Below are 16,233 nucleotides of genomic sequence, written 5' to 3' on the forward strand. Positions count from 1 at the left end.
TAGAATACCATCACCAAAAAAAGCTGAAAGCTTCGAGAAGCTTTTTAAAATCATTTTTCTCAGCAGCTAAAGGGCACTAGCCAAGCATATTCTGCTTGCTGTAACTAAAAAGATTGCAACAAGGTCGAGAACAGAGCCCATTGTCTTTGCAGACCCTGCCAAAGAACCACATCGCAACCCGCTTTCTGTCCGGGAACCATGCCAAAGCACAAAAATGAAACAACTGGAACACACTAAAATTCCCTCACCCCTCCCTTGCCAAAAGTCCACAATAGTTCCAAGACAGCCCTCTGTACATGCTCAGGGGAACACATCATAGGGCAGGACTCCTGAGGGAGGAGAAAAAAAGAAGAGATCTGGGGGGGTAAAATCCAAGCGATGCCAATCCAGCGAGGGCATCCTTCAAAGCCAGGCTCACTTCCCAAACAAGAGGCAGCAAAACTGTAATGATGTTTGGTGGTTGAAGTGGCTTCCCAGGGAAAAGGGGGGCCAATGCAGTAGGGATGAAGATGGCCTTTCAGCGTGCCAGGAAACACTGGAACAGCTGTGGAAGGTGACTTTATCCATTGCAGAGGTGACTGTGATCTTGTCTGCTGGATCCTTATGTCCTTTAAGGGCAGAAAATAGTGGAGACAGAGTAGAGGTGGGCAGGTCCAAATAACTCTTTATCCGATTCAGCTGTCCAAGAATTTGTTGTAAATCCACCAGTTTAACATGATCAGGGAACTGTAGTTGAGGCGTAACTGGAATGGCTGCAGATGCTGGCAGCTTGTGTCCCAGGTACGTAATGGGTAAAGTCTGCTGGATTTTTCGTTAGCCACTGTCAATCCAACAGGTTGTAGCCTTTGCAGGATTTTGGGACACGGCGGAGGACCAGGCCTTGGCTAGCAGGCCATGGCTAGCAGTGCCCACTAACTGGCAGGCTTTAAGCATATCAGCAATGGCTATATTTGATGTTGTCATCAAAAGGCGCAGTGCTTGCTTACAGTCCTCATTTGCAAGCTGGCGTACAGTCAGTTCTTGTGCTGCCAGGTCCTGAACTTGCCGCTTGAAGGTATTGTACAAGCGATCAACAAATTGTCCATAGGGCTTTGCAGGGCCCTGTCTGATGCTCCCACATCGGCCATCGTGCTCAGTTTTGTCATCAGGGACAGAGGCCAAAGTCTCTTGGGCAGCGGCTGTAGTGGCCTCCCAATACTGAGGATGGAGAGTTAGCTGTTGGGCAGCAGTAAGAAAATTGCCTCCTCCCGTTAACCCATCGAAGACATCAGCTTGGGTTAACATGACGGGGGCTGGGGGTGGGGCGGCACCAGCAGCGGCAGCGGCCAAAGCAGCCTGATGATTAGCCAATGCAGCATTATTAAGATTATTCCGAATCCCATCAACACGACGTTGGCAGGCCCAGTGCCAAACTTGTATAAACAAAATCATTTGATGAGGCTGCATTACAGTGCGGGCCAACAGCTTAACATCCTCTGGTATCAAATTTTGTTGAAAAATAGTGCCAAACAAGCCCAGGGTGTAAGGAGATTGTAAACCATTGTCCTTGACAGAGGAATGCAGTTCCTTTATAAATCTCAAATCAAACTGTTCGTGCCGGGCTGGGCCTCCCCCTGGCGCGGCAGGAGCAATCACAGGGAAGAGATTAGGAGTTGCACAGTCAAAACCCAACAATGGGGCAGCGGCACGGAGAGATTCTTGGAGAGGAGTAGTAACAGCGGTGCCAGAGGCCTTGGGCGCAGGAGTTGGAAGAGTGGGGGGTGCTGAATGCAAAGATTCTTGGAGAGGAGTAGTAACGGGAGGTGCAGGAAGTGAAGAATGCGGAGAATGCAGGGAAGGGAGGACAGGAGGAGCCGAAGGGAAAATGTCCGGCGGTTTAGGAGGTAGGTTTGAGGCAGGCAAAACAGGTACCTGGAGGGCGGGCGAAGAAGCTGTCGCAGCAGCCAGAAGAATGTTTGAAGGAGTTAAGCACGACATAGCTTTGTATACGTTACTCCAGGCATGCAAAACCTTGACATCAATTTGTGGATGATTTTGAAAGAAGTGTCCAATTTTTTTCCAATCATCTAACTGCCAATTGCCGTCCTGGGGGAACCACGGGCAGTGAGTGTCCAAGGCTATTATAAGGGACTTAAGGTCAGCTTTCTGAACAGCAAGGTTGTTACTGGCCAAAAGGAATTTAAGGTCTTTATAAAATTTTTTCTGTGGTGCAGAGAGAGATTTTCCCATGATTGCAAAGTTGCAAAAAAAGGCAGGGAGCACTTACCGAGGGATCCTTAGGAGGATGAGGGAGGCGCCTTTTAGCCCTGTCCGGGCGGAGATAAGTGCTGATAAGTCCGTAACGTAGTCCAGAATCACATTCACACGGGAGCTCTCACCAGGGATCCACTACGTGGATGAACGACGCGTCTGCAGCCCTTGCGGGGCGAGGTGAGAGCTGAACGTTGTAAAACAGCATGAAGTCCGAAAGAAATCACACGGGAGCACTCACCAGGGATCCACTACGTGGATGAACGACGTGTTGGTGAGTGCTGAATAATGAAAAACAGGCAGTCACACGGGAGCACTCACCAGGGATCCACTGCGTGGATGAACGACGTGTTGGTGAGTGCTGAATAATGAAAAACAACGTGAAGTCCGAAGGCAGTCACACGGGGCACCAAATGTCGAGTTGCCTCACACGGGGCACCAAATGTCGAGTTGCAGCTCGGCATCCAGGGAAAAATCAGTCTCACACCAAGATAGGTTCCGAAATATGGCTGCTCCTAGGGCTATCGCAGCTCCTCGGGCTAATGCAGCACAGCTTTTATTGTGTGAAAATCAGAAAGATACAAGCCAAGTAAGGATACAAAAAATACAAGTCAAGCAATTTGTTCTAGCCAGCAGATAAAGACCTTGGTACTAGACCATGCGAGCGATCAGGCCATGCTACGTTAGCCAATCATATGGGACAGCACGAGCTGTTCACGCGCTATTCATGCTCCAAGGATGCTTCTAGCTATGAGATCACCCTGTAACAATAAGAACTTTGCTCATGCTCTCATGTACAAGCAATCATTTTCCCACAGGATTTCCTATTTTCCTGGGGAATTATATATAAGAACCTACAAACACTATAGGTAAAAACTGGTTATCATACATCTTCATTGCAAGCTTTAAACCACTTAAAGGTAAAGGGACCCCTGACCATTAGGGTCCAGTCGTGACAGACTCTGGGGTTGCAGCGCTCATCTCGCTTTATTGGCCAAGGGAGCCGGCATACAGCTTCCAGGTCATGCGGCCAGCATGACTAAGGTACTTCTGGCGAACCAGGGCAGCGCACGGAAACGCCATTTACCTTCCCACCGGAGCGCTATCTATTTGTCTACTTGCACTTTGACGTGCTTTCGAACTGCTAGGTTGGCAGGAGCTGGGACCGAGCAACAGGAGCTCACCCCGTCACGGGGATTCGAACCGCAGATCTTCTGATCGGCAAGTCCTAGGCTCTGTGGTTTAACCCACAGAGCCACCCACGTCCCTGTTTTTCAGCATACCTAAGTGGTTTAAAGGGACACAGGTGGCGCTGTGGGTTAAACCACAGAGCCTAGGACTTGCCGATCAGAAGGTCGGCGGTTCAAATCCTCGCAGCGAGGAGAGTTCCCGTTGCTCGGTCCCAGCTCCTGCCAACCTAGCAGTTCGAAAGCACGTCAAAGTGCAAGTAGATAAATAGGTACTGCTCCGGCGGGAAGGTCAACGGCGCTTCCGTGTGCTGCTCTGGTTCGCCAGAAGCAGCTTAGCCATGCTGGCCACATGACCCGGAAGCTGTACGCTGGCTCCCTCGGCCAATAAAGCGAGATGAGCGCTGCAAACCCAGAGTCGGTCATGACTGCACCTAATGGTCAGGGATCCCTTTATCTTATGCTGAAAAACAGAAAAAGAACTTTCCAGGGGAAATTGTTTTGTATTTCCAGGGGAAATTGTTTTGTATAATTAGAAACCATTTTAAACATTTCCATCTCAGCTTTCCATAAATTAGGGTAGCTAACAAAGTGCATATATGTGTAATTTCTAGAAGAGTTAGCTTGACTGTTGATTTAAAAATATATATTCCTGAGTCGTTGATTCAGGCTTGTTTTAAAGGACTAAACAGGAAACCTCTTCAGCAATTCAACTAAATCAGGGGTAACAACCACAGCCCAGGTCAGGCACACAAAGCCATTTTAAATGGTGCACAAACCCTCATTTTACTCAGAACTAGAGCACTAGGCCAGGGGGATTTTTCACCCACCCGTGCCACACAAGTTAACCGAGATTGTTTCCTCATCCTAGGCGAGTTAACTGTGGGTGCAAAGGCACTCCCAAGAATGCCTGGTGGAGGAAATCTCACACAGCAGGGAAGGAGGGAAAGTATTCAGCCCATTACAGTTCTGGGGCCTGTGAAGACATAAACCTCTCCCAGCTAGCTTAGTGCTGTGATGCGGAACTTGCTCCATAGCAGGGCTGGGCTGAAAGGAGGGGCTTAAACCTCCAAATCCAGCCCAGCGCTATGAGGAGAATGAGCATGGCTTGTCCCAGCATGTATTTGTGGTGTGTTTGTGTGTATAAGGTATGTGCACTGTGTGTGTGTACGTTTGTGTGTAGTACGCACACACAATATGTTTGATGGCCACTTTGGCCATTATGACTGCTGGAATGCTGTTCACAGAAGACTGACCAATCTTGAAAGTGGCTGTGAGACTGAAAAGTTACCTCTCCATAGACTAACTAAGTACAATCATTTTTTAAAGTATCCAATTAAATAGAGGAAGTCATGGGTAGTTGTGTCCCATTGCTGGCTATGCATCTGCTTATGTAGTACAAGATATAGAAACTAGTTAACCATTTCTGCCATTTGTATTTGAACATTACAGCTGACATGATATGAAATTATATTTAATGTGCCTTATTTAATAGTCTTCTTTAAAGTTTGATGCAAATTGTTAGCTTTCTTACTCACCCTTCAACATGAGGCTCTAGGGTTGGTTGCAATAATTTAAAGATACAATATTTTAAAATAATGAATTACAATTCAGAGAGAAGGTGTCAAGGGCCAAGGTAAAGAGATGTCTGGGAGATGTGGCAGTGGTCTTTGACAATCCATAATCCGTTTAAATCTCCAGAGCACAAAACAAATCTGTTAACACTATCAGAAAACAGTATTAGATTAAAACAGAAATAATCTACCAGAAAACATTATAAGATGCTTTGTAAGTATTTATTTATTACTAAAGCCAAACAATTGTGCTAAGGTTCTCTGAGAAAAAGGACCGTCTGAAACATGAAATGGGATCACAATACAAGGAGATAATTATCTACCAGGATATTTTAAACTGCTACTTTGTTCTTATATATTTTATGGTGCATGACTTTTGAAGCAGGTGAGTAATATCCTGTTCTCTTCTAATGTCGTACAGGACTAATGCCGGAATCCAGAGATAGCCTGTTGTTGCCTGTGACTATGTACACAAAACTATGCAACTATTCATGCATGAATAGCTTCTAGAAGAAAGCATCTAAAATTTGAGACACACTGCTGGCAGAACCAATAAAGGAGACTCATAGCCCAGGAGTTAAATGAATACTTAAGGATGAACAAAGATCAGGCCTCCTTACTTGCACTCATCTCACCATTTTCAGAGTGGTAGGTTCACAGCTCCAGTGCTTTTAGAATTTGAAAATTGGAAAACAAAAAGGTACAGAAATAATCCCCACAATCAACAGACCTTTATAACTACTTGTAATATATTTAAAAATGGCTGAAAAATAGCTGGTTTCTGCTTTTGGCAGTGTAATAGCTGAATAACAGGAAATGGTTCAGACTACAAAAACAACTGTTAAAGTTAAAACACATGCATTGGAAAGCATGTGATTCAGCCGTGAAAAGAAATGATTTTATTATGGGAAGTGCTATAAATTTCATCTTCAAGTGTTGAACATGAGAAAGAATATAAGCAAGTCAGTAGAACAGAATTACAGTCAAATATATGCTGCTAAGCTAACAGCTAAAAATATCTACTTGCCAATATGGAAAAGATAAGGAAGAAGTAGCCAATACTAGTTTGCCCAAAGTGAATAAAAGTTTGCTACAATTCAATTTCTATTACTGGAAGATATACAATTCCTTTTTTATATTTTTGCTCTGAAGTTAAATCTTTTTAAATAAGTGGATTCCAGTTTATCTGGAAACAATTGGTGCCACTCTGGAAAGTCCTAAGGAATAGGAAGGGAATGTCATCCACCAGCTCATACAAATTCCTTTAATCTTTTAAGAAGTGTATATTGGGTTATGTGTGATCGCTGAACTCTGAACACTATTTTAGTACCTACTTAAATCCTCACATGTATAACACTAGTAATTACAATGCACTATTGACATTATAAAGTGACTACCATTGAGGCAGTCAATGGGTGCATCAGCTCCATGGATGTTGGCAACATGGCAGGAGACAGAGCCAAGGAAGCTATAAATGCATAGATTTCCTAAGAATACTAGACCAAATGATACAAAAACTCATTCATTTATTCCAAAGACTTCCAGTTCATCAAAAGCCCCCAAAGTAGCTACACAACCTGCATAGAAGGTAACCTCCTAGATAACACAGATGCTCCTTGATAGGGGTGGGGAACAGCTTAAGGGCAGCACTATTCTAGGCAACTTTCCAGTGCCTACGTGCCACTAGTGGATGGGGCCAGAGGCGAATGTGGGTGAACAACAAGTGTAAATTTTACCTCTGCACAGTAGGCAAGTTTCTACACACAACTAATGCCCTTCACTATTGTCCACCTTGAGAGGGAACCACTTGCGGGTATTAAGTAGGGATAGTAAAAGGTGTGGCCTGGGGAGATTCCCAAGTGCAAACAAACAGAGGCTAGGGGGCTGCATTTGACTCCTGGGCCTGAGGTTCCCTACCCCTGTTCTAGAAATATTATTCTTATGGCTCTCTATGTTATGATTGCTGCTGAAGTTGTGTTAACTTGATTTGATATGACAGTTGTGTTTTATGGTGTATTTGTGTTGCTATTGACTGGTTTTAAATTTTGAACTGAATGTTTCCAATATATACAAGACCCAAGAGAAAGTTTGTTATCAAGCAGCTGATAAATGGAGTAAATTTAATAGCTAAAGGCTCAAATCCTTCAGAAGGGATAAATGGCCTATGGGGGGATCAGAGCAAAGCAGCAGACACATGCAATTCTGAAGCCCAAAATGCCTTGGCACCTATGACCAACATGTAGTAATATGGGGTGAAAAATTTTCTGCAGGGCAAGAAGTTTTCTACCACTATATTTTTCCATTTTTATAATGTTCCTTTTCTAAAAGTACATTTTTCCCATAAAATTGTTTTAACATAATGAACGGATACAATAACAGTAAAGTTGCAGTTTCAAACATGCAGTTTAATATTTTAGGTTCCTAGGAATCACAGCTTGCCTACCCTTGTGCATGCCTTCATACCCATATCTCCAGCCCATTTCTGGAAATGGGATGGGATAGTAAAACTAAACGTCTAAATGATCCAACTATGCCAAGTCAGATCACAGTCAATTCAAGGCATTTGAATTTTTTCGAACTAAAGTGCCCTAAAAAAACTTTTTGCAACTTTTTTGCAGGGCAACAGCAACACAGTATCAATTATTGTAAGGATATATGCTTCCTACAGTTAAATATTTTATTCATGATTTTCCTAGCGGCTTTAGGGGACTTTCTGGGTTTTGATAATATAAACACACTGATACTAAATGGGTTAAAAACCTCAAGTGAAAAGATATATTGATGGAAATCTAAAATTTGCTTAATATTTAGACTCAGTAAGCCCTTGGAGATTCTAGTTCGGAACTCCCATTTCCTAAACCTTTGAACATATGGCATCATGGGTAAATATTTAAATCAACAATTGAAAGAACCACACTAGCACATGCATAAATGAGCCAAATTTTTGTATGGTATTACTGTGGGCTTCATATAGGACCCACTGACTAGCAAATAGTAACAGGTGCTGGGATCCAGGAGATACCATCCATATATTTCTAGAATAATCCAATGAACAACTGTATTCTTATTTTAGGTCCTTTAACTAGCTGATCTCTGCAATTTGTTGTTTGATTCTACTAACCAGAAAGAATGAACATTTACTTCCCAACTCATGAAGTAATGACAGTTTGTACAGTAACTGATATGGCTTATGAAAAAGTTCTGGGCCCAATCTTTAACTAAATAATCTTGCCTAATATTCCTGCACAAAGACAGCCAAACCAAAATCTGCCTGCCTCTAAGCAAATATAATTCTGCAGTGTGTGCAAACTACATGACTGAAGGTTCAGGTTATGTTCCTAGGTTGTATAAAAGCTCTATATATTTTAATTGCTATAGCAACCATATTTATTAACTTGCTATATTTGTTTGACTGCCCAACATGTTCTCTAGAGGCTCCAAAAATTAAATAATATGTCATATCAAGAACACAAGCTAACCAAGATGTTTGTTCAGGAAATGTTAAATTTCAAAATGGAAAACTTGATTTAAAAACCAATCCACCCTGTTTCCAGAATGTGCAGTGTCCTCCATGCAACATTCATTTATGTAGAGCTTCCTCCCAAAGTTGCTTCTTCCTTCCCCCAATGATCCCCCTGCCCCCACATAAGCACATTATATTCCAAGATAAGATGGTACAGAAACAGTACTATACACATGGCCATTAGAAGCATACATGTAATTTCACAATTCATTACAGGGTCATTAGGGAACTTCCACATGAACGCCAAGGTCTTTGTACAACATCTGGAAAAAATAACCTCTATGACATTAAGGACTTGCCAATGAGTCCTTATGGATACCAATTAGCCAAGCAAGTTTGCATGACAACCCTATACATGTCTACTCGAAACTTAAGTCCCACCGACTTACTTCCAGGTAAGTGTATAGGACTACAGCCTTCATTGTCTATAAAAAGAGAATAACACCATTCCAGAGACTTCCCTCAATAATAGTAGTTCATATGTAAATACAAGCATAATAAAAATAAACAACTGAAGCATCCTTACGGGGTTAGGGAAAGGCAAAATATTTCACTTAAAGTGCAGTGACTCTCAGAGCATGAACAATGAAATACAAAGCCATTTTTACTGTGAGAGTAGTGATAATTGTTAAAGGAAAACTGAATAATATAACTGGATGCAAGAAACAATTTTTTAATAAGCTAAAATAATTTCTGATATGCTAAAAAGCATAGATTAAAACTGCAGAGTGGAAGGAAAGGAGGACCTTTTTATGCCTCCCCACTTCCAGCTACTCTCTGAAGACTGGAGACCCTCTAAAGAATATCAGGGGGGTGGGGCAGGGGAAGGACCAGAGTCCAGACCATGTGAAAAATGAACATAATATTTAAGCTGCAGTTTATTCATTTTCAGCTTCGTAATCTTGTTATTAAAAAAGTGTGCCTAGACATTCCATTGTTACACCCATAACTTAGGTTTAAGGTGCCACTTAGCCCCTAGCTTTCGTATCTGTTTCTAACACTGCTTTGTTCTTGAAACAAAAAGGTGAACTTGATCCAAAATAAGTTTATTTTTTAAAATTCTAGACAATTTTGTCTGTTGGTTGTCCAATACATTAGGCTAGAGTAATTTTTAAATAACTGAATGCCTCAGTTTTTTCTAGTGTAAAATAAATGACGTTACTGTACTTCTATTGTTGTGATAAAATGGAGGTAGGAATTTATATCCTCTAACCTGGATGCATTCAACTCAAAATATTGCCATCACATTTCTACTGTGACATGTAGCTTTTACTGTGCAGTGTCTATTTCAGAAAAGCAACCCCTTTTCTCTCCAAAGCAGCCTCCAGGGCACATCCTTTAAATGTACAATTATTGAAGGGATGGAACAGGAGCAAGGTGGCCATAATAATGACAGTTTTTAAAAAGGCAGGCTTACGTTGTGTTATACCTGCCAAAAAGGTAGGAAGAATTTGGTAGAATAGCTCTATGCTATGTAGATAAAATAAGCTGCTATCTAGAAATTTTCCCTATGGAAATGTACACAAAAGTTAAATATGATTGACAGGTAAAGGGACCCCTAGCCATTAGGTCCAGTCATGGCTGACTCTGGGGTTGCGGCGCTCATAACAGCTTCCGGGTCATGCGGCCAGCATGACTAAGCCGCTTCTGGCGAACCAGAGCAGCACACGGAAACGCCGTTTATCTTCCCGCCGGAGCGGTACCTATTTATCTACTTGCACTTTAATGTGCTTTCGAACTGCTAGGTTGGCAAGAGCAGGGACCGAGTAATGGGAGCTCACCCCGTCACGGGGATATGAACTGCCGACCTTCTGATCGGCAAGTCCTAGGCTCTGCTGCCATTTCCCAATTCCTAAAGGAAGTCATCCAGTCTTTTTGCTGAGGATCTCTTGAGGACAGTATCTTTTCTCCAGGGAAGGAAGTTATACAAACACAAGGAAGCAAATAAATCCACCATATGAAAAAGTGTTATTAAAGCCCCTACTAAGTTACTTACAAGACAGAATTGTGTATTTAAATATTTTTATTAAAAATTAGTCTGATTTGCAAGCATCTTACATTTCCAGGGTTTGGGCTACACAAGGGTAAGAGTGAATTCAGTTTTGTTTTCTTTCACCTATGTGCACAGGACTTTCCGCCTTCTACAGCAGCATCTGACACTGCCATAAGTAAGGACACAGAATACTGGATGGGAGAGACTTCTATATCCATACAATATTTCCTTTTGGTGATATATGCCACATGGTTTTGCTTCATATTAAGAATGTTCCATTTGTAGGTCATAAAATAATTCTATGCCAGGTCAGATTGCCTAATGACAGATTTAGCAAAAGTCTTGAAAAGGTAGCAGCTTACATATTTATCTTGCAACTTGCAATTTAAGGAATTATGTTTATTGCATTAATGCTGTGCAAAAACTGAGCTATAAAGACATAAGAGGTTTTTGGTCTTGAGAAGTTAAAAGTGAAAGAAAGCAGAACAACTAGAAAAAGAACAAAATGCAGGTAGCTTAGGAATCATATCTTAAATAGGAATCGTATCTCAAAAGAATGATACGTCAAGATATAGCTGCAAAGCTTGGCATTTATTTAACACAGTTTATGTGTTTTCAATACAGAAAATAAAATTTATTAATTTATGGAAAAATGGAGTGATATATACAATGCAACTCAAGAGTCATTACCTTCTTGGAGGAAATCAACCTCCATGTGCCAGTCAGATGTACATATTAAGCCGAGGAACCTTAAAGATCATGCTCAATCTTGTAATGCTGTCATCTGTTGAATTAGTCCATTATATCTTTTGCCAACTAAGTGAAAGTGGAACTTAAGAGCTGAAATACAAACAAAAGGAGAAAACAGCATTAAGCCACGAACAATAGAAGGAATCCCCTCTAACAATACACAAAAAATGTCTTAAGCAGTAGATGCAAATTCCATAGGAAGGAAGGGAAGGGTGGACTGGAGATGGTGTAATTTTATACATCAAGGAGACCAAGCTAGATATCACCCAAAAGGGTGGCCACCTTCACAGAACCAATATGGGTAGCAATACCAAGGCCGAAAGTGTGATTCAATACTGGGGACGTACTATGATAACCCTGACCAAAATGCCCACAATGATCTTCAGGTGGCTAATAAATCAAGAACGTCCCTGAAAGACGACCTTGCTGTAGTAACAGGACACTTCAATTACCCTTCTAAAGACTGGATAGATGCATGTTCCACTTATGACAAAGAGGTAGAATTTCTAGATCCCTAAATATCTGTGTATAGGTGTAATGTGGGGTGTATGGGGTGTCAGCAGAAGAGTAGTACCTTTGTGGCTCCCAGAAGCTGTCAGCATGTGACACAGCCACAATGCTGAGAGGGGGCCCTGTAGAGGTCACTAGTGCAGCAAAAACGTGTGAGGCAGCAGTTTTAAGTTATCAGTCTCTGCAGCCGTAGCAGGTGCGGTGATTGTCCAGAAGTTTGACTTTACCCCTGGAGACACACTCCATTGTAAAAAATGACTGTACCTAAAATATGAATGAACCAGAGGGGCAACAAGCCTGGACTTTTACGTAGTGCTCAAGACTTGATGCAATATGTGTTGTCAAACCAACTGGCCACAGCAACTACACAGTGCTTTCAAATTCTATATACAGTGGTGCCCCGCAAGACGAATGCCTCGCAAGACGAAAAACTCACTAGACGAAAGGGTTTTGCGGTTTTTGAGCTGCTTCGCAAGACGAATTTCCCTATGGGCTTGCTTCGCAAGACGAAAACGTCTTGCAAGTTTGTTTCCTTTTTCTTAACACCGTTAATACAGTTGCGACTTGACTTCGAGGAGCAACTCATAGAACGCAGTGTGGTAGCCTTTTTTGAGGTTTTTGGTGATTTTTGAAGCTTTTCCAAAACTTTTCCGACACCGTGCTTCGCAAGACGAAAAATTTGCTAGACGAAAAAACTCGCGGAACGAATTCATTTCGTCTTGCGAGGCACCACTGTATATATGTAAGTTGACAATTCCCAAAAAAATCCAACAGTCACACCTGAGTTCAAAAGAGGAAACTTCTTAAAAAAAAAGAGGGTTGGTAAAAAGGAAGTTGAAAGGAAAAGTGAAGACCATCACATCTTTCCAGAGCACCTAGGGTTATTCAAGCTACAAGTAGCTAGAACGTATGTGGTACCGCAAACAAGGAAAGGCACCATCAAGGCCAAAGGGATGTCACCATAATTAATGAGCAGAGTCAAGGAAGCTCTTAAGAGGCAATAAGACTTTCTTCAGAAAATGGAAGCCCCCTCCAAATGAGGAGAACAAAAGGGAACATGAACTTTGACAAAAGAAATGCAAGCAGACAATAGTGATGCAAAAAATAATTTGAGGAGTACAGTGAATAGCTAATGAGAACACTTTGTTCTTTCACTGTTTAAGTAAATCTAACAGGCTTAGTTCAGAATTCTAACTTTACTTTTATGAATTTGAACTGATGACCAGTGATCATAGACCTCTCTCTGTTTTCAACCTAGTATTTGAAAGAGAAAAGTTATAGCTCAGTGGTCGAGCATCTTATTTGCATGCAGCAGGCCCCAGGTTCAATCATTAGCATCTCCAGGCAGAGCTATTAAAACTGCTGCCTAAAACCTCAGGGTGTAGACAATACCGAGCTGCCTTTTATTATGCCAAACTTTGGCACATCTAGCTCTATTATCCACACTGACTGGATGCAGCTCTTCTGCATTTTAGGCAGAGGTCTCCCCTAACCCTACCTGGAGATGCAGGAATTGAACCTGGGGCCTTCTATATGCAAGTCAGGTGCTCTACTACTGAACTATATCCCTTCCCCTTCAAATGCCAGTGCCTATGATCATTCATTTTAATCAATTTCAAATTCATAAGACTAAAGCTGGACTTCTAAACTAACCCTGTTAGTTTGGACAAATTCACTGAAATAGTGACTGAATGAAGTGTTCTCATTCACTATTCCATCTTTAACATGTTAATTAAGACAGTTAATCTGTTTAGTCAGAATCTGCTTATCATGAACACTAAATACTTTATAGTGGGTAAAAGTAAGAACTCAAATACCAGTCCTTGCACTTTTTAAAAACAACAGTTTTTATTTTAAAGAGAGACTTATAGAACTTCAATAAGGTTCTGGGGCCATGTATGATTAGCACATTTAGTCCTACAATTCCACAGTCCCCTCCACAAGCACCCTCTGACCTTTGTGCAACTCTCAGTGACTTTAACTGCACTGATGTGACACCAGTGCCTACAAAAATGTTTTACATTAGCAAATTCTGTGTCCACCAAGTGGAAATAAAGGTGGATTGTGGTAGAAGTTATACTATTGTCAGTTCTCCCCCACACTCTTACAATCAGCAGCATTCCAATCTGGGCACTGAAAGCACACTCTGAAGTTTTGGTTTCAAACCAAGAAACTAGCAAAAAGATCCCTCAGGCAGTACAGTTGTGGTTGCCAGTGAAATACTATGGGGAAATTCCACATTACTTCATATTGAACTCATGGTGCAGTTCATTTGATCAGCAACAGCTCTCCTTTCATTAGACCTAAGCTTTTTAGATGTACTTCTGATGCCTATGTAGCTCTCAGGGCTTATTATTAAAGCTCCCATGTCCACTTGTATGAAAAGGATCCCATTTCTGCAAGCTACTAAGCTGTGCTGTTATTCATTAAAAACTTTTCAGACACTGGTATCACCCAAGTCAGCCTCACAGGAGTTCCAGGCATAAGTAGTGAAATGCCAGTGACCACCTACAGGGCGAGTTGCATTGTAGTTGCCTTTTTCGTTTTTAAAATTCAATACTCCTCCACTGAGAAATACTGTACAGTTCAATAGAGTATTTAAATATGTCAGACTGCCCTTTGAACACAAGCTTCTTTAAAGAGATTACATTTAAGGCTACCCAGCTTATTCAACCGCCCCAAAAGGCAGGATAAGGGAGGACGACGGAATATCCACATTCCCAATAAATTGTAATCCGAGGGGAAAAGGAAGAAGTAGCAGCAGCAGCAGCACTGCAGCCTAGGACAAAAGTTAGCTAGTCTCGCCCCAATTTGGAGTGGATGTGGAAAATTTCCCCCTCCCCTGGGAGTGAACTTCCTCGTAGTTTCGGCTGTGCGTGTGTTAATGTGTCTTTCTAACGCTTTCGGTTTTACAGAAAGCCCCATTTCTGACAGAAAACGGTTCTGTGCCACAACTTCTAAAAGGGGTCTTTAATAAAAAATACTATTTTTTTCAGATTCCGCCCCCCCCACCCCACGGCAGAGAATGTACCTTTGTTTTACAAGAAGGAAGTGCAATAGAGACGCTCCGAAGCTGTATGAGAGAAAGGAGAGGGCGTTTTTCCAAAGTCCTTTCCTCAGAAAGAAAAAAAAAAACTTACTGGGGTGTGGAAGCGATCGAATATGGAGTTTCCACCCCCCGCACCCCACCCCGAGTTTCTCCTCGGACTTTGCCCCGCGGAGTGGATGAGGGTTTCAAAGTCTGTCCAGTATTAGCCCCCCCCCGGGGGCGGGTGGGAAAGAGAATTTACCCGGCGGCTTCGGAGAACAAGGCGGGCCCCACGGCTGGTTGCTGGCCTCCCCCCTCTGGCGGCCCAGCCGGGGAGCTGAGGGGAGACAATGGCCACGATGACTTCACCCTCCAGCAATGCGAGGAGCAGCAGCAGCAACGGCCGCCGCCGACTAATCCCCTCTGAGCGCCCGTGAGCGGCGGCCTGGGAGGGACCCCTCGGTGGAAGCCTCCCCCCCCCCTTCAGGCGCCAGTTCGCTCGGGGAGCCACTCCCGCCCGCCCGCCTCCCTGACGGGCGGCTTCTTCGGGGACCCCTCCGCCCCCCCCCCCGCGACCAACTGCCGATACCCTCACGGCAGAGGCCCTCGGAACGTCAACGGACGCCGCCCGCCTGTCCCTTCCCTTCCCCAATACCTTTTTAACTCCGCCGAGGCGGCAGCAGCAGCAGCAGCAGTCTCCCCCTCTCCACCCGACTGGGCCCGGCCCGGCCCCGCGCAGGAAGTGCCTGTGAGGAGGAAAAAGAAAGCGGAGCGTGTGAGGGAGGCGGGCGGGCGGGCGGGGGAGGCGCAAGGCGAAGCGAAGCTACCAGGCCCCAGGCAGGGCTTGGGTTGGGCTTTGCCCGGCCGGGAGGAGGCTTCTTTCCGCCTCTCTTTCTCCCCCTGCTGAGATCACAGACGAGGCGGGGCCGCCGAGCGGTTGAACCCGGTGTCCGTCCCGCGGGGGGGGAGGAGGGAAGTCTCGTGGATGTGGGGGGAGAAAGGGGCAGGAGGAGACGGCATTTTTATCCCCGCGCCTTGGAGGGCGGAAGCTGCTCCCGGTTCCTTTACCTCGCCGACACCTGAGAGGTAGCAGCCGCGCTCCTCTGCCAGGGGATTAAGCTCACCTGACGCTCGCACACCCGGAGTCTCAAGGACTAGGGCTGCAAGCTCCTCCACGTATCTGCGAGTAAGCTCCATTGAATTCAGTGGGGTTTACTTCTGAGTAGGATTGCTCTACAAGAGGTTTTATTGCGGCGTGTGGCCCACCCACCCCCTTTTTTTGGCACTGGAACCCAATTCTGTCACAGTCTGTTAGCCTTGACGGTAGGTGCCCCCAAATTATTATTTTTAGTTATTTACATAGTAATACCTGTTCTTTATTTAGGCTTTATTTATTGCCTCCGGCATTATGTCATGGG

The 16,233-nt window shown here is 43.6% G+C and overlaps 1 protein-coding gene across 10 annotated transcripts in view; it reads right to left on the minus strand.

Annotated features, from left to right (window-relative positions):
* The window catches only part of RNF19A (ring finger protein 19A, RBR E3 ubiquitin protein ligase), a 52,257-nt gene extending 36,056 nt beyond the window's left edge, over positions 1-16,201 (minus strand). For 2 of the 10 annotated variants that reach the window (XR_014010629.1, XM_081204523.1), the window contains exons 1-3: positions 15,078-15,344; positions 14,819-14,902; positions 11,218-11,367 (exon numbers count right to left, since the gene is read on the minus strand). The gene's annotated coding sequence lies outside the window, so the exon portion shown is untranslated. Of the gene's footprint in view, positions 1-11,217; positions 11,368-14,818; positions 14,903-15,077; positions 15,347-15,470 lie in introns of those variants that run through there. The other 8 variants (XM_081204521.1, XM_081204518.1, XM_081204517.1 and 5 more) reach the window with 8 other exon arrangements.
* Positions 16,202-16,233: the final 32 nt, after the last annotated feature.

This window comes from Podarcis bocagei, assembly GCF_964188305.1.
Source record: "Podarcis bocagei genome assembly, chromosome: 8".
Taxonomy (NCBI): domain Eukaryota; kingdom Metazoa; phylum Chordata; class Lepidosauria; order Squamata; family Lacertidae; genus Podarcis; species Podarcis bocagei.